Genomic DNA, 26,049 nt, shown 5'->3' on the forward strand with positions numbered 1-26,049 from the left:
CATCTGCCCACTGGTGGGCAGAACAACTTTGGCCCCATTTATTTGGGTGGGGGTATGGGCATACCCCCACCCTCTTATTTTGTAAAGAAATCTTCCCTGGTGTCTGGGGGCATATATGGCCAACAGTAATGTGCCCACATGGAGAGTGACCCGTGGCCAAGGGGCAGCCCCCCCAAACAAAACACACACATACACACACACCAATCCCTGGTATCTAGTGATTTCTGCACCTCTTGGGGGCAGATTGGCCTAACAAAAATAGGCTGATTTGCACCCAAATACAATTTGCCCACCAGAGGAGCGACCCTTGCCTAGGCATTCACTCCCCATACATAAAAACATAAAGTAAATAAAAATATATATATATTCCTGGTGTCTAGAGGTTTCTGCCCCCCCCAGAGGCAGATCGGCCAAATTATATTAGGCCGATCTACCAACATGGGGACAAAAATGGCCTAAAAATTATGTGTCCCCCTTGGGAGCGGCCCTTACCCAAGGGTCCGTTCCCCTTATACGTAAGCATAAGATACAAAAAAGTTCCCTGATGTCCAAGTGGGGGCAGAAATGGCCTAGAAACAATTTGGCCCCCGAGGGAGCGACCCTTGCTGAAGGGGTCGCTCCATAAACATAGAAAACAAATCCCTGGTGTCTACAGGGTTTTCTGCCCCCCCTTTGGGGCAGATAGGCCTAATTATATTAGGCTGATCTGCCCCCAGGGGGGGCAAATATGGCCTAAACATTATTTACCCCCCTGGGGAGTGGCCCTTGCCCAAGGGGCCACTCCCCTTATGTTCATTTTAAAAACAAAAAAAAATCCCCGGTGTCTAGTGGTTTCTGCCCCCCCTGGGGGTAGAATGGCCTAATTATATTAGGCTGATCTGCCCCTGGGGGGGCAGAAATGGCCTAGAAAATATTTGGCCCACCAGGGAGCAACCCTTGTTGAAGGGGTTGCTCCTTAAACATAAAATAAAAAAATCCCTTGTGTCTAGGGGGTTTTCTACCCCCCATTGGGGAAGATAGGCCTAATTAAATTGGGCTGATCTGCCCCCAGGGGGGCAGAAATGGCCCCAAAATTATTTGCCCCCCTGGGGAGCAGCCCTTGACCATGGGGCCCCTCCCCTTATGTTCATTTAAAAAGAAGAAATCCCTGGTGTCTAGTGGTTTCTGCCCCCCCCCCGGGGGCAGATAGGCCTAATTATGTTAGGCTGATCTGCCCCTGGAGGGGGGGAGCAGAAATGGCCTAGAAACAATTTGGCACCCCAGGGAGCGACCCTTGCTGAAGGGGTCACTTCCTAAACATAAAATAAAAAATAAAAAATCCCTGGTGTCTAGGGTGTTTTCTGCCCCGCGGGGGCAGAAATGGCCTAAAACGTATTTGCCCCCCTGGGGAGCGGCCCTTGGCCAAGGGGCCGCTCACCTTATGTTCATTTTAAAAAAAAAGAATTCCCTGGTATCTAGTGGGCATTTCTGCTGCCCGATTGCGATAGAAATGCTTGCAGAGACATGAAAGGAAAGAAAAGGCCTTTCCTTTCCTTTTATGTCTCTGCTGGCCCCCTCCTCCCGAGCGGTAGAGAAATGCTGTGCATTTCACTTCCACAATGCAACGGGAGGTGACCTCTGATGAGGTCAGCACGCTTTCGCATGCTGATGTCATCAGACGTCACTGGGAGGGTCGGGGGGATCGGGGGTGGAAGGGGAAGCGATTCCCCTTCCAGCCCTGACCTGGGGGTTTGGGGGGCGGCCCTCGGGGAGAGCACTTGCGCTTCCCCCGAGGGCTGGTACACGGACATAATGGTTACATCCGTGGCACCTGAGAGGCGCAGCCACGGACGTAACTATTACGTCCATGGCGATTAAGGGGTTAAGGTGTTCCTAATTAGTGACAGCGTAGTGTAAGTGAATGACGTGAGCGTAAAAGTGCACCAGTGAAATTTACAAAATAATATACCCAAATGTGACTGATAGCACCCATAAAGTGACAGAAGTCCCATAATTAATTAAAAGACAGTCCACATTTAACTTTTATTGACGTTTCAACCCAAACACAAGATTAATTAAATGTGGGTCATCATCAGGACGAAATGATAAAATAGGAAGCACCTAAAAGAAAAGAACCATGGATCAGTTCCATGCAAAATGTTCTGTACCTAAAACAATTGAAAATTAGTGGTCTTCAAACCTATCACACTTTGTGTAGACATAAAACTTGAATATTTGTATATAGACACAAACTTAAACCCAACATAAACAATGCTTTTATTATACAGTAGTATAAAATGACCACATGCAAAAGGGAGATTCTATGATAATAATATCGACCCACAGTCGAACTGAACTACGATTCTACTGTTTTCTGTTAGATGTATTTAGCCTCTTAACTTTTCATATATTTGTTTTGTTCCCCTTGCATGATAGTTGTATTCTTATGTAACGATTTATGATCAAGTTGATCGGCTGCTAGGCAACAACAAACAAAATGTTGTGCATAAGTTATTTTATTGATATGCTGAGGCAAAATTGAGATTTTGAGAGTCTTGATCATTATTATTTCTACTGTTACCATATGCTTTCCTGACATGTCAAGGTGCCTTTGTTGCTCCAATAATCACACATGATGTATTGTAGATTTTGTTTTCTCTGTTTATGGTGACATTGCGGAATGAAGGCACCTATCACAATTATGGTTTTGAAAAAAAACGTTCTCGTCAAAACAAACACATCAGCCTTTTTATTAAACTTTCACAGCTATGAATTCTTGGAGTGTTTGCACAGTTTGTATATATATATATATATATATATATATGTATATTTATATATATATTTAATATACAGTCACTCCACAACAAATGGGAACCAGGCTTCCTCAGATTCTCGTTCCATGAATGAATCCAAAGATACACTTTATTCCATTATATAAAGTATAAAGTGCTATGTGCTAATTCCAGAAACAATGGCAATGCATTTCGGCCTCAGCCTTCAACTGGCCACAGAGTTATGTGCAGCACAAGTGTATTTAAATCATGTAACCACCCACCATGCACCAATTAAAATACATTTTTTACTTTTGATCACTAATTCTTTCATTTTATCATTATGTTTCATTCATTCTACTTCTTGTCATTTCTTGCCTTTCCTTAATTAAAATGAGGTTGAGTTATTTAATATAATATGGCAATTTATAATAATTCATAATTATTCTTGTCCAGGTCCCCGTCTCCAATTTTAACCATTTCTAAACGCAGGTAAAGTACCCATTTCTACATAATTGCATACCATGAGACATGGTAAAAGAATTATTATAATTAATACCACAACTACCTTATCATACTATACAAATTTACCAATGATTTCTCATTTTTCTACCTACATAATAAACAGGCTGAATAAAAAAAAATTATATCGGTAAAGTACCTATTCCTATTTTCCTTATTTTTGACCCAAGTTCAATGTTGTTATATTTTCTAGGTAACAGATTATTGTCTTTAAATCTAGAGGTCATGATCCAAAGATCTCATTAACAAATGTTTGTCAGATTTTTTTTCTTTTTACAAATTACATGTCACCATCCCAAGAAGTTTTACAAGCATCCATGGGAGCCATAAATAATTCCATGGACATGAGGTCCTTATCAAGAGTCTAACTACATCTAAGTGCTCAAGACACATATATTATATCTACCAGATGTACAGTTTTGTTTTCTCATGTGCTCTTCATATATTAAGAATAATCCAAAGCTGTGTACGTAACATGTTTTTTTCTCCAAATGATCTATCTATTTCATATTTTTCTCAATAAAGTGCATCTACATCATATGTTTTTTTGTTTTTATAGTCACATCCTATTTTTTAAATGTTGTGTTCATGGATCAGTCTTCAATCCCTTTTATATTTATCAGTGGCAAGTATTCATTTGTTTCATATATTGAAACTAACCCAATTGCATGTTTTTTTTATAAATACCTGTGCAATTCTGCGTTTGTGTTTAAACCCCAGGGCATTTCATTTCCAACCAGGATGATCCATTTAGATTCAACCCTCCTTAGTGTTTGTTCACGATCTCCTCCCCTAGCACTAGGTTTGAAATGTTGAATACCATAGTATTTTGATCCCTTTTGTTCACCTTGGTGTTGTTCCCAAATATGTTTTGCCATTGAGTATGTTGGGTCCTAATTGTTTATTGCCCTGAGGTGTTGTAAAGTACTTAGTTTCAATGTATTCTCTGTACTGCCCACATATTTTTTCTTTTACCAGTGACACACTCCAACACATATATCACATAAGGAGTTTCACAATTTATCCTTTCCATGATTTTTATTACTCTACCATCAATTGTTTTAAACTGCGTCATGTGCTTCCCAAAGGTACATGCTTCACACTTTGTACATTTCCAAAAAACATGATGATTTTGCATCAGCCAATTTGATTTTTCTTCTGAGGGATCATATAACTGCTTGTTAAGTGGTCACCCAATGTTGGGGCTCTCCTGTAGGTGAGTGATGGATAATTGGGCAAGGATTTATGTAATGTCTTATCCAATAATAACAGTTTCCAGTTGTCTTCCAGCAATTGCTTGGTCATTTGACTGCCTGCATCAAAGCGCATGATATATCTCACATCATTCATTTTTGAGTCATCATAACTACTTTTCATTTTTGGTATCAATAATTCATCGCTTTTGCACTGCATTGCTCTCCATAAAGCATCAGTCAAAACTGATCTTGGATATCCTCTATTATGGAATCTCTCATACATATCAGTGATTTGAGCTTTCAATTCCATTTCCTCTGTGCAGTTACGCTTTACTCTCAAAAATTCACCATATGGCACACTCCATTTTAAAGCCTTTGGGAATCCACTACTGGCATGTAACAGACTGTTTGCACTTGTTGGTTTCCTATGCATTTTTGTGCAAACCTTTTCATTTTTAATGTAGACCCCAATGTCTAAATAATTGATCTCCAAATTACTCATTTCATAAGTAAATTTCAGCTGTTGAGGGTTATCATTAAAGAAAGTTATGAATTGCATTAGAGTCTCTTGTCCTCCTTCCCATATGAGGAAGAGATCATCAATATAGCGTACCCACAGACTAATGTGATCTAGTTTTTCTTGATTATTCTCCTGCCACACTGTTTCTGACTCCCACATGCCCATCATAAGATTTGCATATGTTGGTACAAAGGAAGTCCCCATAGCCGTTCTTTGTTCTTGCAAATAATATTTACCATAAAAATAAAGACATTGTGGGTCAAACTGTACTGTAACATTTCTATTAACATTTCTGTATGTTCCCGGAGGCTGCTAGATCTAGATCTTAAAAGGCATTGACAGGCATCCAAGCAATCTTTATGTTTGATTGAAGTGTAAAGTGAAACAACATCAATCATAGCAATTATATAGTTGTCTTTCCAAGGTATATTATTAATTCTATTAAAAAAAATGATAGAGTCCATTAAATATGACGGGAGGCTTGAAACATATGGAAACAGAAACATGTCTATGAATCTGGAAGTATTCTCAAGTAATGATCCAATTGAGCTTACAATTGGATTTCCAGGTGGATTAAATCTATTTTTATGGACTTTTGGCAAAAAATATATCATTGGAATAATTGGATGTTCTGTTTTAAGATAGATATATTCTTCTTCCTCCAATAGTCCTTTATCCAGCCATGTCTGTAGTTACTGAAGATACTCTGCAATATACGTCTCCATGGGGTTGCTTTTCAATTCACTGTAGTTTTCATTTTTTCCCAATTGTCTTTTAGCTTCTTTGATATAATCAATACTATTAATCAGTATAATGTTTCCTCCTTTATCTGATGGTTTAATGACAATTGTGTTGTCTACACGTAAGTCTTTCAATGCACTCCAATCTTCCTGTGTCATATTCATATACCCACATTTCTTAGATTTCTTTGAAAATCCTACAGGCTTCTTTGTTAATCCATCTGTAATTATTTCTTGAAAAATGTCTATCTTATTCTCGGCTGGGAGTTGGGGGCAAAATTGTGACTTAGGTTTACATTGACTGGAAATAGTTTCATTTGTTGGTAAACCCAGGGAAAGACACAGTTCATGATCAGATAAGTCTTTATAATTTATTTTCATTTAATTTGCTTCTGATTCTTGTTCTAAGGCCAACAGAGTTCTTAATGGTCCCAAATCAGATGCTTCCAGTGGAGATATCCATTGGGATTTAGTTGTCTCCTGTCTCTTAGTTTTTGATGCATAGAATTTTTTCAATTAAATTTTTTGGTAGAATGTATATAAATCAATCCTAGCAGTTGCTAGGTCCATAGATGTAACCGGGCAAAAACGTAATCCCTTATTCAATAATTTCAGATGTTTATTTTCAAGACATTTGGAGAAGAGATTAATCACCACTTTCTCTTCTACTGTCGCTTCTTCCACTCTTGAGCTACTCCTCATTTTTGCCCCTTCCTCTTCCTCATAGGATCTCTTTGTCTTCTTAGCCCCATATTGTTTTGTGTTCCTCTTCCACGTCTTCTTGTTTCCATATGATACATTCTCCCCAGAAGTCCAATTTTGTTCCTCCCACTGTTGGTGACTGATCTCCCGAGCTCACATCAGAGCTTTCAACACTTGAAGGGGCTTTATCTTTTCCAATTGTTCTATCCATATTTTGTTTGCAATAGAAAGAATCAAAACGTTTTGCAAATGTGAATATTCTACCCGTAGAGTAGTCTATCTTGTCCCCATAAAATGTATTTGCTTTTTTCAATTGTATCTCCTTTTCATGTTTCTCCAATCTTTTCTCCATTTCTTCTGTCATCTTTCTTACATCGTCCGTGGCCTGTATGGGCTGTACTTGATCTTCAATACCCTTAATTTTCAGCAGAGTATTCTCCAATTTATGCTCTGCTTGTATTATGAGGGTCTACATCAATTTCATAGAGCATTCTGTTGTATCTGTTTGCCACTGTCTAATTAGACCGAGGTCCATATCATTTAAAGTAGGTAGCACAACAGTTCTTAGTCCCCTTGGAACTCTTCCATTTTCAATATATTTGTGCAATGTGGCTTTCTCCCACCATTTATTGATCTCCATTATTTTTGCTTGCTCCAACTCTTTCATCAGTATGTTAAGAGGTAATTCACAATTTCTTGAAATAGTTAGTTCTTGTTCATTTGTCTCTCCTCCTTCCTCGAATAAAGTTTTCATAATTTGTTCCCGTTTTGAAATTCTTTCAGCCATTATTAACGATCTAATCGTAATTCCATATATAAGTGACTCAAAACTGGATGCACTCCACACTTGTAATTAACATTATCTGTTTCTGTTTCTTTTCCCGGTTTGGAATTGGCTCTCTCAATTAATTATTAACAGGTACACTCCCCATATTTTCAAAAATCCTCCTGGATATTTTCATTTGTTTGAGAGCAGTGTTCATTCATCTGTTTTTAAACATGCAGGCTTTGAAGTGTGACTCTCTCTAATAAGGTAGGGTGGTAAAATCTTTACAATTTGGCAAATTTTTTGACTTGTTTTAAGTGCTCTATTTGATTAAATTTAAGCCCTGAAGAAGTCGTTTGGGGTAATACCCTAGGACAAAACACGTGTTGGCTGTATTCAATTTGGATCATATCATCAGTTTATATCGACTAACCAGAAACAACGGAGTACTGGAAAATATCTTCAGTTGTTCTTCTACGTACCACGGAGCAAATACGTATTGCCCAGTGAATTGGGAGTTTTCATGAATAAACTCTAAAAGGACTGGATACTATTTATGAACTAAATTTGTGATGTTTTTAGATCTATTTTCTTATTACCCATGAGATGATATTAGGGAGGATAAATGTGATTGACTTATAAATGGTTTATGAATGAGTGCATCACAATTGTTTCTCTCTCTCCAATTCTGTTTTGTGAATATTCTCTTATTGGTTTATTCGAGTCATAATCATCATATCGTCCTACGAGAAAGCGACAGAGCAATCACTTTCATTTTCTATCGGCAACGTTCCCCAAAGTGATTTATTAGGCAAACGCTTACCGTCAATGGCGCTGGAGGAAGAGCTCACATTGCCCGTCTTCGGAGAATGTTCTTTTCTTTCCTTGATATGTTTATTTACCTCCACGTTGTTTCGTTTGAAACTGCGATGTCCTTTAGTCGTATATTCTCACATTAATTGGCCGTTTGGGGAAGTCACTACCCCAAAAGTCTTTATTATTCGCGGTGTCATGGTACTCCACTTCCCACAATGCACCACTGACATCGGGCCAATTACCATGAAACTGATCTCGTCTCCCGCGCTTCTTTCAACTTTTCACAAGACGGAACCTTCCTACAACAACAATGATCGCTTCCCATTCGTAACTTCAGGTACGATCCTTTTCTTGTTACTTATGAACTCAGTGTGTCTAGAACAAAGCGGAGCAGCGTTTTCTTCATCTCCATTCTTAAAGTTACAGGCAAGGGAAACTCCCGCTCACCCTCGAGTGCTCAGCAAATGCAGTTCGGTCGCCGCACTATGACCCATATTTATACTTTTTTAGCACCGCATTGGCGTCATTTTTTTACGCGAAAGCGGCGCAAACTTACAAAATACAATTGTATTTTGTAAGTTTGCGCCGCTTTTGCATCAAAAAGCGGTGCAAATGCGACACTAAAAAAGTATAAATATGGGTCTATTTATTTAACATAGAGTCACTCCACAACAAACGGGAACCAGGTTTCCTCGGATTCTCGTCACATGAATGACACCGGCACCACCAATCCAAATCCAAAGATACTCTTTATTCCATTATATAAAGCATAAAGTGTTAAGTGCTAATTCCAGAAACAATGGTAACGCTTTTCGGCCTTAGCCTTCAACTGGCCATAGAGTTATGTGCAGCACAAGTGTATTTAAATCATGTGACCACCCAGCATGCTCCAATCAAAATCAGTTTTTTACTTTTGTTCACTAATTCTTTCATTATATCATTATCTTTCATTCATTCTACTTCTTGTAATTTAATTTCTGGCCTTTCTTTTATTATAATGAGGTTAAATTATTTATATAATATGGCAATTTATAATGTCTTATCTATTCTTGTCCATGTCCCCATCTCCAACTTTAAACATTTCTAAAAGCAGGTAAAGTACCCATTTCTACATAATTGCATACCATGAGACATGGTCAAATAATTATTATAATTAATACCTCAACTACCTTATCATACTATACACATTTACCAATGATTTCTAATTTTTCTACTTCATAATAAACAGGCTGAATACATTTTTTTTCTATCTATATATATGTATACATGACTCATGCCCTACTGTAACTATAACTCCACTAGCAGCAGATGGCCACCTCCATTGCAAATCTCCACTTTTGGAAGGAGCAACAGTGAGAAAAACATGCAAAGGACAAGAGGAGTTGTCAGCCCCAGCTTGCACCTACCCTAAGGAGTTGCATGCGAGGTGACCCCTACATTTCATTTTCCTCCATCATGAGTGGAAGGAAAATAGCCAATCAGGTGTAGGGAAGTGACCTCTGCCCACATGAAATGGTCACTTAGTGGGTGTAGCCACCCTAAGGTACTCCATTAAAAGCCCACTAAATTACAGTATTTAGTGGGCAGCCCTAGACTAGAGATTCATATTGCAATGACAAAAGAAGACCAGCAACAAAGAAGACCCAAGGCTCGAGGACTGAAGTCCTGGTACACCAAGCTGCACCAAGAAGAAGGTACTAAGCCCAGCCTGCTGCGCCCAGGACTCGAAAATTGTCGCTGAGTGGTTGCATGGATGTTGAAAAGACTCTACAAACTCCCAGAGGACCTCCACACTTTGAAAATCACCAAAGATCTCCCTCAGAGGAAAGGCATTACTCTCCTGCAACAAAGACCAAAGACCCAGTGAAGGCCACTTCACTGACTGAAGGAACCAACGCTGCAGCCAGACCAAACTCCACCTGATGGACTATATGGACAAACCCTGCAAGTTTACCCTGTTTGGTGGCACTGTACTCTCCAGCAGCCAATCTGCACCATTGCCCCAGGTAGTGATCACATAACGTCAGACACCCAGAAACACAGTCCACTCTGAACTGAAAAAGGATCAGGAGGAATCCCCAGTTCTCCCACCTGAGTGCCCCTGCTGACCTGTCAGTGACCCTCAAAGTGACCTATCTCCTGCTTCCAAGGGAACCTTTGCCCACATCTCCTGACTCCCTCTGCACCCAGCAGCCCTGTGCCCTGCACTGAAGATCCAGCTGTGCCCTAAAGATCCCACAACACTTGCAACCGCAACACTCCAAGGGGACCTACCGGACTTACCATTAAGTCTACCTACGCAGTACTTTTCCAAGTGGTTCCCCGCAGTGGCCTGGCACCAGCTCCAATGACTTTCTGCAGCTGCTCCCGCCGAAACCAGGAGCCGCGAAAACTTCTCCAGCTGTCCCTAGTGCCTACCGACGACCTTGACATATCTGTCAAGGGAGACACTGGTAAACACTTTGCCTGATTGACCTGGACCTTTTGATTAAGATTGACAATGGTAAACTAACCTCTGATACTTATCAGAAGATCACCGACCGCAACAGCCTTTTACTTTACGACAGTCACCACCCCAACGCCTTATGCAACAACCTTCCTTTTGGTTAGTTCCTTAGATTATGTCGCAATTGCAGCTCAATACAATCTTTTAAGACTCAGGTGAGTGACCTTAACTTCAAACTTTACAAGAGACATTACCCTCAAGGTGTCATTAATTCTGCCTATAAGAGGGCCCGTAACAACCATAGAAACGCACTACTGCTACCTACAGTCAAAGAACCTGATACCCGCTTGACATGTGTATCAACGTATACTCCTCTGTCCAATACCGTGAAAAAACTGATCAATAAACGATGGACCATTCTACGGAGTGGCAGCGCACAGATACAAAAGCACCTGTTCGCATTCAAAAGAACTACCAACATTAGGGACCTGGTGGTCAGACCCACCCTCGCCCAAAACAAGACCTATCCCAGCAGACTACCCTATGGAACCTCCCCCCGGTCACCGGCCACTATCCTTGTGGTACATGCAACGTCTGCCCTCTTACCAAACATCTAAGCAAACTGGACCTTGAACCTATTGGGACATGGCACCTCAATAGGCACACCAATTGCAATACACGAAGCTGTATCTATATGATCACTTGCACGTGTGGTCTATGATACATTGGTATGACCGCCAGACCGGTAAAAAACAGGATTAAAGAACATGGAAGTAACATTAGATGTGCCCAGATAACCACAAAATTGAGTGCCCATTTCCTAGAAGTACAACACGGTCCGGATGATTTATGGTGGGTTGTCTTGCAAGCACCAAGATGTGCTAATCATGACCCTAGAACTTTGTTTAGGATTGAACAACGATGGGTTTTTAGATCATTGGTCTAAATGATGACATTCCTTGGTGTAATCTTACGCTTTGACTGCATCTTTACATACCACTGGTACTTTACTCTATTCGAACTTGGACTTACCTTTACTGTAGGTTTTCACATTCAGGGCCCACACTATATTTTGTGCTGAGTTGATTTTGGCCCTTGCCTGGAGCATCCATATGAATTAATAACACATTTTTCACCTTCAAAATGCCCAGCCAGTCTCTCTCTTTTCTCTGGCCCCTACTAATTGGTTTAGATGATAAGGTTCCAGACGATATAACATGGATGTTGTATCACATTTCGCTTGAGAGCATCTTTTTGTAGAGAGAGCACTCTACCGATTTAGCTACTATTTTTGACTCCTTTTCAGGAATGTTAATAATCACATACTATGTACATACGATTATACAAATCTTTTTTTCCCTGTATTTTTCTTACTGATTATTTGTTTGGATTTAGTTTCTTATTAGGAGACTTCGTGTCCCACCCTTTTGCCTTGACCCTTCTTGGTGGACTTTCCAAGATGGCCACCAACACCAGCCGGCAGTTTTTTCCGGCATATACAGTCCTTTTTCTCTTTTTCTCTCACGGTAACACGACTACATACAACCCATATGAGCACGGGAACCATTTCCGGGTTCTGCACGTCCAAACGCCTTGATTCCCTGTAAATACAATGTGACCGCACTCCGTGACCATCTGCAGGAGCGCGGCCCTGGGTAGGTGCCTGGCTCATCTCAGGACGCGAATTTGTGAGTACATAATCACTGATTCCGGCTGCACCAGGCTTTAGGGGCCGATTAGCACCCTTTCATTATAGGACTCAATTTGGCTACTTTTTCTGTATTTTTTGATTAGCCGACTTGGCCGACATTCTTTTCACATTGACGGTCACTTGGTTTATTTTGGTTTGATTCCTTGTGTTTCTATATTATAAGTATTACCTCTTGATATGGACCATTCTTTACATTTCCATACCCAATTCCGCATGAATTTTGAACGGTCGTCTTGTACTTTAGAAAAAACTGTGGCATTTCATTCACCAATTTATTATGTTTTTCCTGGTTTTAATGTTCAACCGGAAGACATGATTTTTCTGTTTCCTCTTCATTGTGATGACCAGTACCGCGCTCTTGGTTTTGTGGCCTGCGTACTCCTAAGAAGCCCGTACCTTGTGATGGGATGGTAAGCCAATTGATTGCCTGTTTGCTTCACCTGGGACCAGTCACAAGCACTGTAGTTTTTTTTTGTATTTATCACTCTGGGTTTTAATCTTTTGTGCACAATGTTTTCATAAATTATGTATAACTGTTTTTATACTTCAGAGGGTGACTTGCTGACTAGACTGACCATGACGTGCAGCCTATATGAGTAAGTGACCGACCAGTACTTACTTTCACATATCCTAATTGGGCTTTAGTATTATTATAGGAGAAGTATTATTAATTGTCCTGAAGAAGCGTCACTGGATCCCATGTGACCATCTAGACGCAAAAATGTTGACCTAGCACCATAGGATTTGGGGTATGTCCCATTATCCTTTACCGGAGTGCAGCTGAGCATTATCTCCATAAGCACTCCCCTTCTTCATTTTTTAATCTTGGCCTTAACCTACGTCTGAATTATTAAATGTGATGGTTGTGGTTTTGAGCCAATTTTACTTTCTTTCTTTTTTCCTCTCCTGCATACACCTATAGTTTGTGTTCATCATAGGTCTGACCATTCTTGGTATAAGATCTTCGGATAAGAACCACCACCTTTACATTGCAGCGCCGGTCTGATGAGGAGCTTGCCCAGTGATGAAGCTTGACATCCTATTGGGTGTGTGAGGGCTCTCTTGCTCCTGACTATCAGTGGCCCTGTGTTCTTTCATCACTTTATTTTTGGAACCGTGTACCTTACAATTGTCATTATATATATTTATGTATAATAATATAAAGGGTTTGTACTTACCTGTAAAAATCTCACAATTTAATTGTACAGGCATGCGTGCTAAATGCATAGTCGTGGTAAAGACTTGCATGATAATTGCTTCTGTGGTTCCGTCATACAACATTATTCATTTAAAAAAAGCACCATTAGGCTAGCAAAGCAGTATCCTGCATCAAAACTAATATTGCTGAGGAGTTCCTTGGGGTGTTTGGCTCTTGCTTCAATCCGGTTTGTCAGGCCGTCTTTTTTTGCATCTTTGACTCGCTGGTTGTATTTGTTTGGGGCAGACTTCGAAGTGCCTCGTTCTGTGGTGTCTCTGCTGGAGCGCCATATTCTCTCGAATTGTCTGCAGTTCTGGTTCATTGTCCTGAGTTCTGGTGTGTACCACTGCCTTGTTTTGTGGCTCTGCCGGGCCTAGCGTGTTTGATGGGGTGACTTGGTCGGCAGTGTGGTGATCCAGGTGGTGAAGTTCTGGACTGCTTGTTTCAAGTTGGTTGTGAGGTCAGGCTGGGTGTTGTTGAGGGCGTCCGTTCTTTGGGTCCATGTTAATCATAAAAAGAACCTGTCAAAATGTGTACCTTTTAATAATATTTCACAGTACTCAGCGCTCACTCACAGATTGAGACTCTACATTCAAAATCCTGCTATGTTATTTCTTCTTGTACATAGTGGACATTTGCTTTTATGCCTCTTGTCTTATTACAAGCAAGCAGGTTGAATCCCTTCATTCTTATAGTTCAATATGCCATTAGAGGAACAGTCTCACGATCCACTATTAAATTTATTGGGGTGTGACAGCTATCTATAGAAACCAGAGTGATTTTTCTACCACTGTACATGTCTGTCAAAATCCAGCACTTAAGTGGTGGCATATGGGAAAGGAAACATCTCTGTGGCCTCTAAAACATTCTGGGAAACACCCCTGGCATGTAGAGATTTGACGTATGGGTACTTACAATGTATCCCTAAAATGGGTGAACATTTTCTGTATACATTTGGATTTTATTTTTTTGTAAGGAAAGAAGTCTTGAGTAATTCCAGTTATATGGTTTTAGTTATCTGACATATTTTCACATATTTTTACTTTTTCACGTAATTCTTCTTCATCATAAGAAGACTGGTTTGAGTGGATTCTTTTTAAAGTTGTCTAAAGAGCTATTGTGGAAAGTTTTGGGAGGTCCTATTAGATCCCATTACTTTATTTCTAAGAACTGTTAGCTCACTATAAGAAATAGCAGTGCTGTTTTTCTTTTTTGATATTTAGTGAATGCAGTGCATTCTTCTTGATTTTTGTATGTATCTATTTTATTGCACTTCCACTTTTTAACTTTATAAGGCTTGGTAGCTTTAAGGAAACCATAGTTTAAACTGTGTTTGGTTAGGGTCATTGCAGGAAATTGCACAACCTGCAAAAGATAATCCAATTTTCCATTCTGACTGAAAGTGAAAAATGAATAATCTCAACCATAATCTTACCTCTGCGTGTTGGCTAATCGTTCCTTTGCTATGATTTACTAATATCAAGAGTGGTTTATGAAGTGTCCACTTGCATACTCATGTGATGATTGTTGGTGGTGGCTCAAAAATGTATAATTGAAGTCTCTCTCTTTGCTCTGATTTTCACAGTCCTTGTTTTCAGTCACTAAATATTTTGGACAATTAAAACTCAGGTAGACTTTTCCCTAGATTGGCAGCATCATTTCCAGCATCATTGGCACTGAATGCCTAATTTCCACCTGTCAATAGGATGTAAATTTAAGACGTAAGCAGTCAATCAATGTCCACACTGTTTCAGTCAAAATGTAGTGGTCACCATGTATAAGATTCTGGGTTCCTCACACACTCAATTACCCTCAGTAGTCTATCATCAATAACAGGTGTGTACCCATGATTTTAACATGGTGAATGCATGAACTATGCAACATTCTCTCCTTAGTTGCTGTTAGAAATGGGGTCTTTGGTTGGCAGTCAGGTTACCCCCTATCCAAACAAGGACCCTCACTTTAGTCAGGACAAAAGAGAAGCACACCTGCATAATCCCCATTCACCCCCTTGGTAGCTTGGCACGAGCAGGCAGGCCTAACTCAGAAGCAATGTATAAAGTATTTGTAGCAACAAATACAGTAATACAGTGAAAACACTATAAAGTGGACACAAAACCAGTTTAGAAAAATAGGCAATATTTATCTAAATCAAACAAGACCAAAATAACAAAATTCCAACATAAGTTTAAAGTATGAACTTTTAAAAGGATTATAGTCTTATTCTATTGAAAACAATGGAAATGATGTTTTTGCTCAAAGTACCCTTTTAGCATAAAAAATAAAGCAGCATACATCTGAAAAGGCAGCGATGCGTAGCTTCTTCTCCAATCGGGTCAGTGATGCGTCATTTTTCTCCCTCGCAAGAGAGCGATGTGTTGATTTCTAGACGTGGCACCTCGAATCTGCACAGAATCGGCTTGACTTTGACACCCAGGGACAATGTGTGGAAAATCCGGTCACATGGTGTTAGAAAACCTAGCTGTGTAGGGTTTATGGCATTATCAGCAGCTGCAAGAGGGTGTTGTGCATCATTTCTCCAGTTACAATGCAGGTGGAGTGTTGATTTTAGCCACGAAGCTGGTGGCGCATCGTTTATCAGCCATGTTGCAGATGGTGCATCAAAAATGTCCCCACACGCCGTTCTGTGCATGGATCTTTAGCTCTTGTTCTGCCAGCTTCACCTTTCAAGGGCCCAAGGATTGGATAGGCCACCACTTGGTAGGGCAGGAGTCTCAGCAGAGAGTCCAGGTGCTGGCAGAGGATGTCTTTGATGGCTCAATTCAAGCCCTTGGACATTCTTCTCAAGCAGGAATGCACAACAATGTCCATTCTTTGTCCCCTTTCACAGGCAGAAGCAGCAACTGCAGGATAGCCCAACAAAGCACAGGCAGGGGCAGCACTTCTCCTTAGCCCTTCAGCTCTTCTCTTTGGCAGAGGTTACTCTTGGTTCCAGAAGTGATCTTGAAGAAATCTAAAGTCTGGGGGTTTGGGTCCACTACTTGTACCCCTTTCTGCCTGTGAAGTAGGCAAACTCCAAAGGAAAGTCTTTGTTGTTTACAGGATCCTGCCTTGCCCAGGCCAGGCCCCAGACACCCCAGGGTTTGGAGACTGCATTGTGAGAGGGTAGGCACAGCCCATTCAGATGTAAGTGACCACCCCTCCCTCCACTCTAGAACAGATGGCTCATCAGGAGATGCAGCCTACACCCCAGCTCCCTTTGTGTCACTGTCTAGAGGGAATGCAGAACAGCCCAACTGTCAATCTGACCCAGACACAGGCAGAGTCACAGAATGGCTAAAGCAAGAAAATGCCTACTTTCTAAAAGTGGCATTTTCAAACTAACAATCTAAAAAACTATTTTACCAAAAGGTGTATTTTCAGATTGTGAGTTCGTCGACACCAAAATCCATATTTCTATTTGCTATCAAAGGGAATCTGTACTTTAAGTTATTTAAAGGCAGCCGCCATGTTAACCTTTGAGAGAGATAGGCCTTGCAACAGTGAAAAACGAATTTAGCAGTATTTCACTGTTAGGGCATGTAAAACACATCAATACTTGTCCCACCTTTAACATACACTGAACGCTGCCCATGGAGCTACCTAGGACCTACCTTAGGGGTGCCTTACATGTATAAAAAGGGAAGGTTTAGGCCTGGCAAGTAGGGACACTTGCCAGGTTGAAATGGCAGTACAAGGCTGCACACACAGACATTGCAATGGCAGGTCTGAGACATGTTTATAGGGCTACTCGTGTGAGTGGCACAACCATTGCTGCAGGCCCACTAGCAGCATTTGATTTACAGGTGCTGGGCACCTCCAGTTGAATCTACTAGTGACGTACCAGTAAATCAAATATGCCAATCATGGATGAATCAATCACCAACACAATTTACACAGAGGGCATGTGCACTTTAGCACTGGTTAGCAGTGGCCAAGTACCCAGAGTCCTAAAGCCGACAAAAACAGGTCTGAAAAACTAGGAGGAAGGTTTAGGGATGACCCTGCAAAAAGGGCAATTTCCAACAGTTGTATTTTTATTTTTTTCAGAACACATCTATGTTGGCAGTCATACTGAATGTTTCACTTGAAGATCTGCGTATGTGTCACACTGACTCACAGTCACTTCAGTCCAACGCCTACTGCCTCCCTTGCTGTCTTCTTAAATTGCCCTTTAGCCTCGTTGTTCCTGACTTAATTCCACCTTTCTTTCAATCGTTCACTCATTACTGCACCAAAATATTTCTTCCCCATCCCTTTTGAGTTTTCCCCATTATTTTCTTCTTCATGTATTCAGTCATTCATTGCATTACTATTTCCTTCTCTACCTTCACTCATGTCCTTGTTTCTTCCCTAGATTAGTCTTACTAGCCTCCACTTACTCCTGCATCTCCCATTACCCACATTTATTTTCCTTTCACCTTCCCTGCATGTTTCCTTTGCTGAGTGCAATTCATCTGACTATTCAAGTCTATATGCCACACATCAGCTTTGTAGAGTGCAAGTGCAGAGGGCCACTGGCCTACGTTTAGTATGTGTCCTTAGTTGCACTGCTTCTTGCCTTTCTTCTGATTTCACATGCAACACTCCTAACCCCCTTGAATGCCACTGTCACAGAGACCATAGCCTCTACCATTCTATACACATCTTGTTACTGTTATTACCATTGATCGCTGTTAGGGAAAACCATAAAACGTCATGCTGTGCGCAACATCACTGTACATCACTGTAGTCACTGTAGTTTAAATGCCATCCGAGTCAAAGAGCACACTTTCTTGTTTAGCCATGAAACACAAAAAGACATCTTCATCGCCATTGAAATGTCCTTGTAAAGTTTAAAGTGTTTTTGTAAAGTCCCAGGTTTACATGATGCTTGACAAGAGCAGCGTCATATGTTAGCTTCGCAGGAACAGTTTTTATTATGTATGTCATGTTTCCTGGATTCTCAAAGGGTAGTACATAGTCAATTTATACACGTCTACCTTGGTGATGGGTCAGGCTGATCACTACTTCTCATGACTTAATTCATCAACGTCACATGAACTTAAGTTTGTCAGAGCTACTTAGCATGTCTTTGGTAGGCCTTGAAGGGATGTCTTATTCAATATTTTTGTATTTGTATTTCCGGGGTTCTATTGAATCTGGCTATTTGCGTAAGGCTTTAGTATGCAAGTCTGCAGCTAGCCTGATGGCATCTACTCAGGATGGCCATTGCAGGATTTTGAGCAAGAAATTGTCAGCAAATATAACTGCTGATGCTTAGGTCGTCGATATCTTTCCAAATTACCTGGGCAACTCATCACTGATGCATTCAGGGTATGTCAGCAGAGGTGAGCTGAGGACTGGGTCATGTCTACACTTCCAGTGTACTGAGGTCAATTGTGGCTGAAAACTAAAAAACCTTCTTGTCTCTGTTCACTCCTAGTGGCTGTTGTCTCTTCCAGTTCCTTTCTTTTTTTAGTTAAGTATTTTTCTAGAACTAATGGAAGCTATACATGACTTTCAACAACCACTACACAAAGAAAAGTGAGATACAATAAAAACGTAAATACTGAGACTCATGCTACCATCAGGAGTATGGATAACCACATTGAGCTTGTAACTGGATTAAATACAGTATTATCAAAGGAAAATGTAAAGGGGAAATAGTAAAGTAGAGGGAAAGAGAAGAAAGAGAGAAGCAAGAAGAAAACTGCAAATCCTATAAAGGTATTAAGAGAAACTTCCAAAACGCCATGTGTTATACATTATTATTCTATGATAAAAATAATATTTTAAGCAATAGTAAAAATAAACAAACAACCTACAATCAGTATATTAAAATCCATTGGGTGATTAAGTTCAGCCAGTCAAATGTAATTAAGTTATAGCATGCACATGAAAAGACAGATAACTGGACAGTGGTTCCAAAAGGTGAACACGTTTTGGTTTAACAAAGATAAGAGTGTAGATTATAGTGATCCAGATGATGGTTATAACGAAGCAAGTTCCACCACTGTTGTAATGTGATATTGTCAGTAGACTTCCAAATTGAGGTAATTACATGGAGGCCAATAGCAATCAACATATCCAAAAGTTTGGAGACTGTATTATTTGAGGCCAAATATTACTTATCCCACCTTGAAATGAAACAATGGAAAATGGAGTATGAACTTGAGTGATGTCCCCTATTCTAGTTCATACCTGCTCCCAGACGAAACACAGCCTAGAGCATAGGAAAAACATATGAAGATAGGTACTGGGATTGGAGTTACATCGCCAGTATGTACCCTTTGTGAGCAATTTGAATTTAAACAGATGTTCTGGTGTGTGATAGAGCCTACTCCAGAAATAGTAGAACATGTGGGTGAGGTTGGCAGGACATGCCGTGGAATTAATTTTCTTCAATATTTTCTGCCATATCAGATTCCCATAACAGTTCCAATTTGGATTTTGGTGTACCTGGAAAGGGAAATATCAGTGTTCTTTATATTAATGCTGCCTTGGAAGTACAAATGATACGACTTGGGGAGGATTGTGGACTACATCCTGAATGAAGATGGAATAACAATGATTCTAAGAGCTGCTATTGTTTGACAAATTTCGGAGAGAGGATATAAGAAGAGGTAAGGGGTGTAAATAGAATAATTGTATTCTTGTGGAGAAGCAATTGAGAGACAGTGAATATACCCTTATTTAGCCGATTCCGCCACAGTATTGGTATGCCATTTGCAACTAGCTTTTTATTATACCAAATAGTACTTTGGAGGAATTGTTCCTCTGAAGAGAGATGAGCTACTAAGTAAGACTTGAAAAAGGAACAAGAGTGTGCTATAACTGCAGGAGCCCAATGTTTAGGGAGATGAGACATATGTATATTATGGGTATGAGAGAATGGAAAGATAAGTACTAATTCCAGCTGGAGCCACAGCTAGGAAGAAGAGTCTGAAAGTTCACAAAAACAACTTTGGCATTGTCTAATCACAAAAGCTTTTTGAATGTAGGTAATTTAGGCACCGAAATACAGGAGGGTTTCCTGCTCCATAAACATTCAGATAAGAGTTTATCAATAGCTATACGTTATTTACTCGTAGTTTTAATAGGTCATGAGATAGAAATTCATAATTGGAAGAAGCATTATTTTAAGAGTGTTGGTGTGACTCCACCATGACAAAAATAAGGGGGGGCCATCCTTGTGTTAGTTTCGTGATTTTTGCAAGGACATCCATATTAGAATGTAGTGTGTCTCTGAGATTTTTATGGGAAAAGATCCCTGGACATTTGATCTTGTCTGAGTTGTAAGAGAGACCCATTACAGCAAAAGGTGTTTTAAAACAGAACTTATTCAAAGGCATAGCTGTGGACTTTTCTGTTACGTTTATAGCCCGACACCTTCTAGTATGCACTTAGCTCCTCCAAAAAGTGAGGAAGAGATATTTCGGGTTTAGAGATGTAAAGAAGGATGTTATCCTCATAAGCCATAAATTTGATGAGCATCTTATGTAACTGAAAACCAGAAGAAGCATATGAATGTTTCAGCCTAAATCAAAAAGGCTCAAGTGCGAGAATTAAGGGCAGGGGCAGTAAAGAACATTCCTGACTTGTACCTCTGTGTAGAGGAATGTAGGGAGATGGGACACCATTGACCAGAAGAGTATGGGGAGTAATAAAGGAAATAAATGAATTGAAAAAATCGAGGGGCGAACCTGTGCCATTAGATATTGCCAATTCACCCGATCAAATGCCTTTCCAGCATCCAAAGCCACTGCCACCAGGAAGTCTTTAAGTTTGGTTGCTTTGCAAGGAATGTTTAAAAAACACATGAAAACTGTCCACAGTATTCTTATTTTTAACAAAACCAGACTGCTCAACAGCTACTAGAGCTGGCATGAAGTCATTAAGGCATAGGCCTAGTGCTTTAGTGAGAATTTTACAGTCAGTATTTGTGAGTGATATGGGATGATAATTGTGACACAGGAGAGGTCTCTGTCTTTCTTAGGAATGAGGCAACTCATAGCATCAGTAAAAAGTCTGAGAATTTGTTCAACAAGAGGAAATTGGTAAATAATTTAAATATGTTAGGGAAGGGTAATTTAGAAAGTAGAATTCTACTATGAACCCTTCTGGTACAGGTGCTTTACCTATTGGAAGGCATTTCCGTTATGATCAAGCTACCAACCTAATTTCTGTTCACTAACAGTTCATCCAGTTCATGGCTACTGTATTTATTAATCTGATTTCTGCGGATTCTATGTTGTCTTTACCTAAAGAGGCAGCCTGCCTCACTCCTACTTCCTGCTGATATTAGCATGCTTCAGCTTGCTAACACTATCGGTAAAAATGTGTGTAATATGATCTTTGACCATAGAAAATACTCTGTTAAAGTATGAAGTCCTTGATAACTGTTTTACAACATGAAATGTATAAATTGATGTGAATCAAAGGACACTATTTTGAATTTGGTATACTTTAGCTAAAAGTTTCAAATGTTAACCTAAAAACTGATGTTTCAATTTCCATTGGAAACTGTGCCCTCACCTTATCTATAGTGACACTACTGAACTATTCTGGCTTTATAACATCTATCTGTCTCTGTAGAAACAGAGGATACATACATGGAAACTGTGTATTAATGTTCAGCAGAGGGGTTGGCTAAGTAACAAAGCTTCACGTATTTTGAATAAACGTTCTCACCTTCGCAAAGCGTGGAAAAACATAAAATAGGAAAAACAGACTCTGCATGGTAACAGTAAGTTTCCACTGCAGCACAGTACTGTGGGCATGCGTCTCAAGCAACCATTTTTCATGACTCACGGTAAGGAGCAACTTCCTAAGATGTGAACCAACAGATGTACAATGTTTTATGAGTATCTGCACTGATCACAACACAGGGTGCGTAAATCAGGTGATGATTTGGAGTGAAAATGGTAGACATGAAAGAGGGTACACCAATAACTTCAGTAGTTACATCGCATAGCCCTACAAAAAGGTCTACGGAAATTTACAAGGTATTAATTAGGTCATACTAAATGTGTTCATCACTGCTCTTGTGAATTCCCTCTTTTTTCATATGTCTGAGGCCCAATTAAACCTTTTGCACACATCCTATCTAGTGAGAAAGGTGACAAAAAACTGTTAACAAAGATGTCATGATAACAGGGAGCGAAAAGGCTCTGCTGCACCAAAAACATAAGGACAACTGGAAAATTGGGAAAAGCACTTAAGTGGGACAACAAAAAGAACATGTGTCAATAAAAGTGTACAAGTAATTTCACAAAATTTCTATACAACAATATGTACATGTAAGGAAATGCCTCCTTGGCATGGTTACCCCCTGACTTTTTGCCTTTGCTGATGCCAAGTTATGATTTGAAAGTGTGCTGGGACCCTGCTTACCAGGCCCCAGCACCAGTGTTCTTTCCCTAAACTGTACCTTTGTCTCCACAATTGGCACAATCCTGGCACCCAGGTAAGTCCCTTGTAACTGGTACCCCTGGTACCAAGGGCCCTGATGCCAGGGAAGGTCTCTAAGGGCTGCAGCATGTCTTATGCCACCCTGGGGACCCCTCACTCAGCACATACACACTGCTTGCCAGCTTGTGTGTGCTGGTGGGGAGAAAATGACAAAGTCGACATGGCACTCCCCTCAGAGTGCCATGCCAACCTCACACTGCCTGTGGCATAGATAAGTCACCCCTCTAGCAGGCCTTACAGCCCTAAGGCAGGGTGCACTATACCACAGGTGAGGGCATAGGTGCATGAGCACTATGCCCCTACAGTGTCTAAGCAAAACCTTAGACATTGTAAGTGCAGGGTAGCCATAAGAGTATATGGTCTGGGAGTCTGTCATACACAAACTCCACAGCACCATAATGGCTACACTGAAAACTGTGCAGTTTGGTATCAAACTTCTCAGCACAACCAATGCACTGATGCCAGTGTGCACTTTATTGTAAAAATACAACCAGAGGGCATCTTAGAGGTGCCCCCTGAAAACATACTCGACTCCAGTGTGGGCTGACTAGGTTCTGACAGCCTGCGCACACACCAGACTTGTTGCTGGCCACATGGGGAGAGTGCCTTTGTCACTCTGTGGCCAGGAACAAAGCCTGTACTGGGTGGAGGTGCTTCTCACCTCCCCCTGCAGGAACTGTAACACCTGGCAGTGAGCCTCAAAGGCTCACCCCCTTTGTTACAGCGCCACAGGGCATCCCAGCTAGTGGAGATGCCCGCCCCTCTGGCCACTGCCCCCACTTTTGGCGGCAAGGCTGGAGGAGATAATGAGAAAAACAAGGAGGAGTCACTCTCCAGTCAGGACAGCGCCTAAGGTGTCCTGAGCTGAGGTGACTCTTACTTTTAGAAATCCTCCATCTTGCAGATGGAGGATTCCCCCAATAGGATTAGGGATGTGCCCTCCTCCCCACAGGGAGGAGGCACAAAGAGGGTGTAGCCACCCTCAGGGCCAGTAGCCATTGGCTACTGCCCTCCCAGACCTAAACACACCCCTAAATTGAGTATTTAGGGGCTCCCAGAACTGAGGAAGATAGATTCCTGCAACCTAAAGAAGAAGAAGGACTTCTGACCTGAAGCCCTGCAGTGAAGACGGAGATGACAAATGATTTGGCCCCAGCCCCACCGGCCTGTTTCCCTACTTTGAAGAAAACTGCAACAGCGACGCATCCAACAGGATCCAGCGAACTCTGAAGCCTCAGAGGACTACCCTGCATCTGAAGGACCAAGAAGCTCCTGAGAACAGCAGGCCTGTTCAAGAAACTGCAACATTTTGAAACAAAGAAGCAACTTTTAAAGACCACACGTTTCCCGCCGGAAGCGTGAGACTTTTCGCTCTGCACCCGACGCCCCCGGCTTGACCTGCGGAAAACTAACACTACAGGGAGGACTCCCCGGCGACTGCGAGCCCGTGAGTAGCCAGAGTTGACCCCCTTGAGCCCCCATAGCGACGACTGCAGAGGAAATCCAGAGGCTCCCCCTGACCGCGACTGCCTGCTTCAAGGAACCCGACGCCTGGAAACCACACTGTACCCGCAGACCCCAGGACCTGAAGGAACCAAACTCCAGTGCAGGAGTGACCCCCAGGCGACCCTCTGCCTAGCCCAGGTGGTGGCTACCCCGAGGAGCCCCCCCTGTGCCTGCCTGCATCGTTGAAGGGACCCCCGGATCTCCCCATTGATTCCTATTGAATACCCGATGCCTGTTTGCAATCTGCACCCGGCCGCCCCTGTGCTGCTGAGGGTGTACTTTCTGTGCCTGCTTGTGTCCCCCCCAGTGCCCTACAAAACCCCCAGGTCTGCCCTCCGAAGTCGCGGGTACTTACCTGCTGGCAGACTGGAACCGGGGCACCCCTATTTCCATTGAAGCCTCTGTGTTTTGGGCACCACTTTGACCTCTGCACCTGACCCGCCCTGAGCTGCTGGTTTGGTAACTTTGGGGTTGCCTTGAACCCCCAATGGTGGGCTACCTTGGACCCAACTTTGAACCCTGTAGGTGTTTTACTTACCTGTGAACTTAACATTTACTTACCTCCCCCAGGAACTGTTGATTTTTGCAGTGTCCACTTTTAACATAGCTTATTGCCATTTTTGTCAAAACTGTACATGCTATTGTGATAATTCAAAGTTCCTAGAATACCTGAATGAAATACCTTTCATTTAAAGTATTGTTTGTAAATCTTGAACCTGTGGTTCTTAAAATAAACTAAGAAAATCTATTTTCTATATAAAAACTTATTGGCCTGGAATTTGTCTTTGTGTGTTCCTCATTTATTGCCTGTGTGTGTACAACAAATGCTTAACACAACCCTCTGATAAGCCTACTGCTCGACCACACTACCACAAAATAGAGCATTTGAATTATCTCTTTTTGCCACTATCTTATCTCTAAGGGGAACCCTTGGACTCTGTGCACACTATTTCATACTTTGAAATAGTATATACAGAGCCAACTTCCTACATTGGTGGATCAGCGGTGGGATACAAGACTTTGCATTTGCTGGACTACTCAGCCAATACCTGATCACACGACTAAAATTCAAAAAATTGTCATTAGAAACTGATTTTTGAAATTTGAGCTATTTTTCTAAATTTGTAAAAGTCCTGCTAGGGCCTTGTGTCAGTCCCTGTTAGCATTTCTTTTAGAGTTTAAAAGTTTTGTAAAAGTTTGGATTAAGTTCTAGAAATAGCTATAGATTCTTAAAAAGTATCCCAACTTTTAGAGAAATAATGTCTGCTGCAGAAGAGACAGTGGTGGAGCTCAACCTCACACCTTACCTGCATCTTAGGATGTCAGAGTTTAGGACTCTCTGCAGAATCAAGAAACTAAAAACTGGATCAAACCCTACCAAAGTACAGCTCCAGGAGCTCTTGGCAGAGTTTGCTAGAGACAACCCCTCTGAAGATATCCTTACAGAGGATGATGCTAGTGAAGTGGAGGACAATTCCCCCCCCCACTCCTAGTTAGGGAGAACAGGGTTCCTCCAACCCTGACTCCACAAGTGATAGTCAGAGATGCAGCTTCTCCCACAGGGGAGTCCCGCAACTCTGGAAATATTGAGGGCAGCCTCAATGAAGATGACCTCCTGTTAGCCAGGATGGCCAAAAGATTGGCTTTGGAGAGACAGCTCCTAGCCATAGAAAGGGAAAGACAAGAGATGGGCTTAGCTCCCATCAATGGTGGAAGCAACTGA

The 26,049-nt window shown here is 41.3% G+C and overlaps 1 long non-coding RNA gene across 1 annotated transcript in view; it reads left to right on the top strand.

Annotated features, from left to right (window-relative positions):
• Window positions 1-8,267: 8,267 nt before the first annotated feature.
• LOC138273547 (uncharacterized) overlaps window positions 8,268-26,049 on the top strand; it is a 62,689-nt gene continuing 44,907 nt past the window's right edge. Inside the window, exon 1 of the long non-coding RNA XR_011200287.1 lies at window positions 8,268-8,349. This is a non-coding gene — a long non-coding RNA (uncharacterized lncRNA). The remainder of the gene's footprint in view (window positions 8,350-26,049) is intronic.

This window comes from Pleurodeles waltl, chromosome 2_2, assembly GCF_031143425.1.
Source record: "Pleurodeles waltl isolate 20211129_DDA chromosome 2_2, aPleWal1.hap1.20221129, whole genome shotgun sequence".
Lineage (NCBI taxonomy): Eukaryota > Metazoa > Chordata > Amphibia > Caudata > Salamandridae > Pleurodeles > Pleurodeles waltl.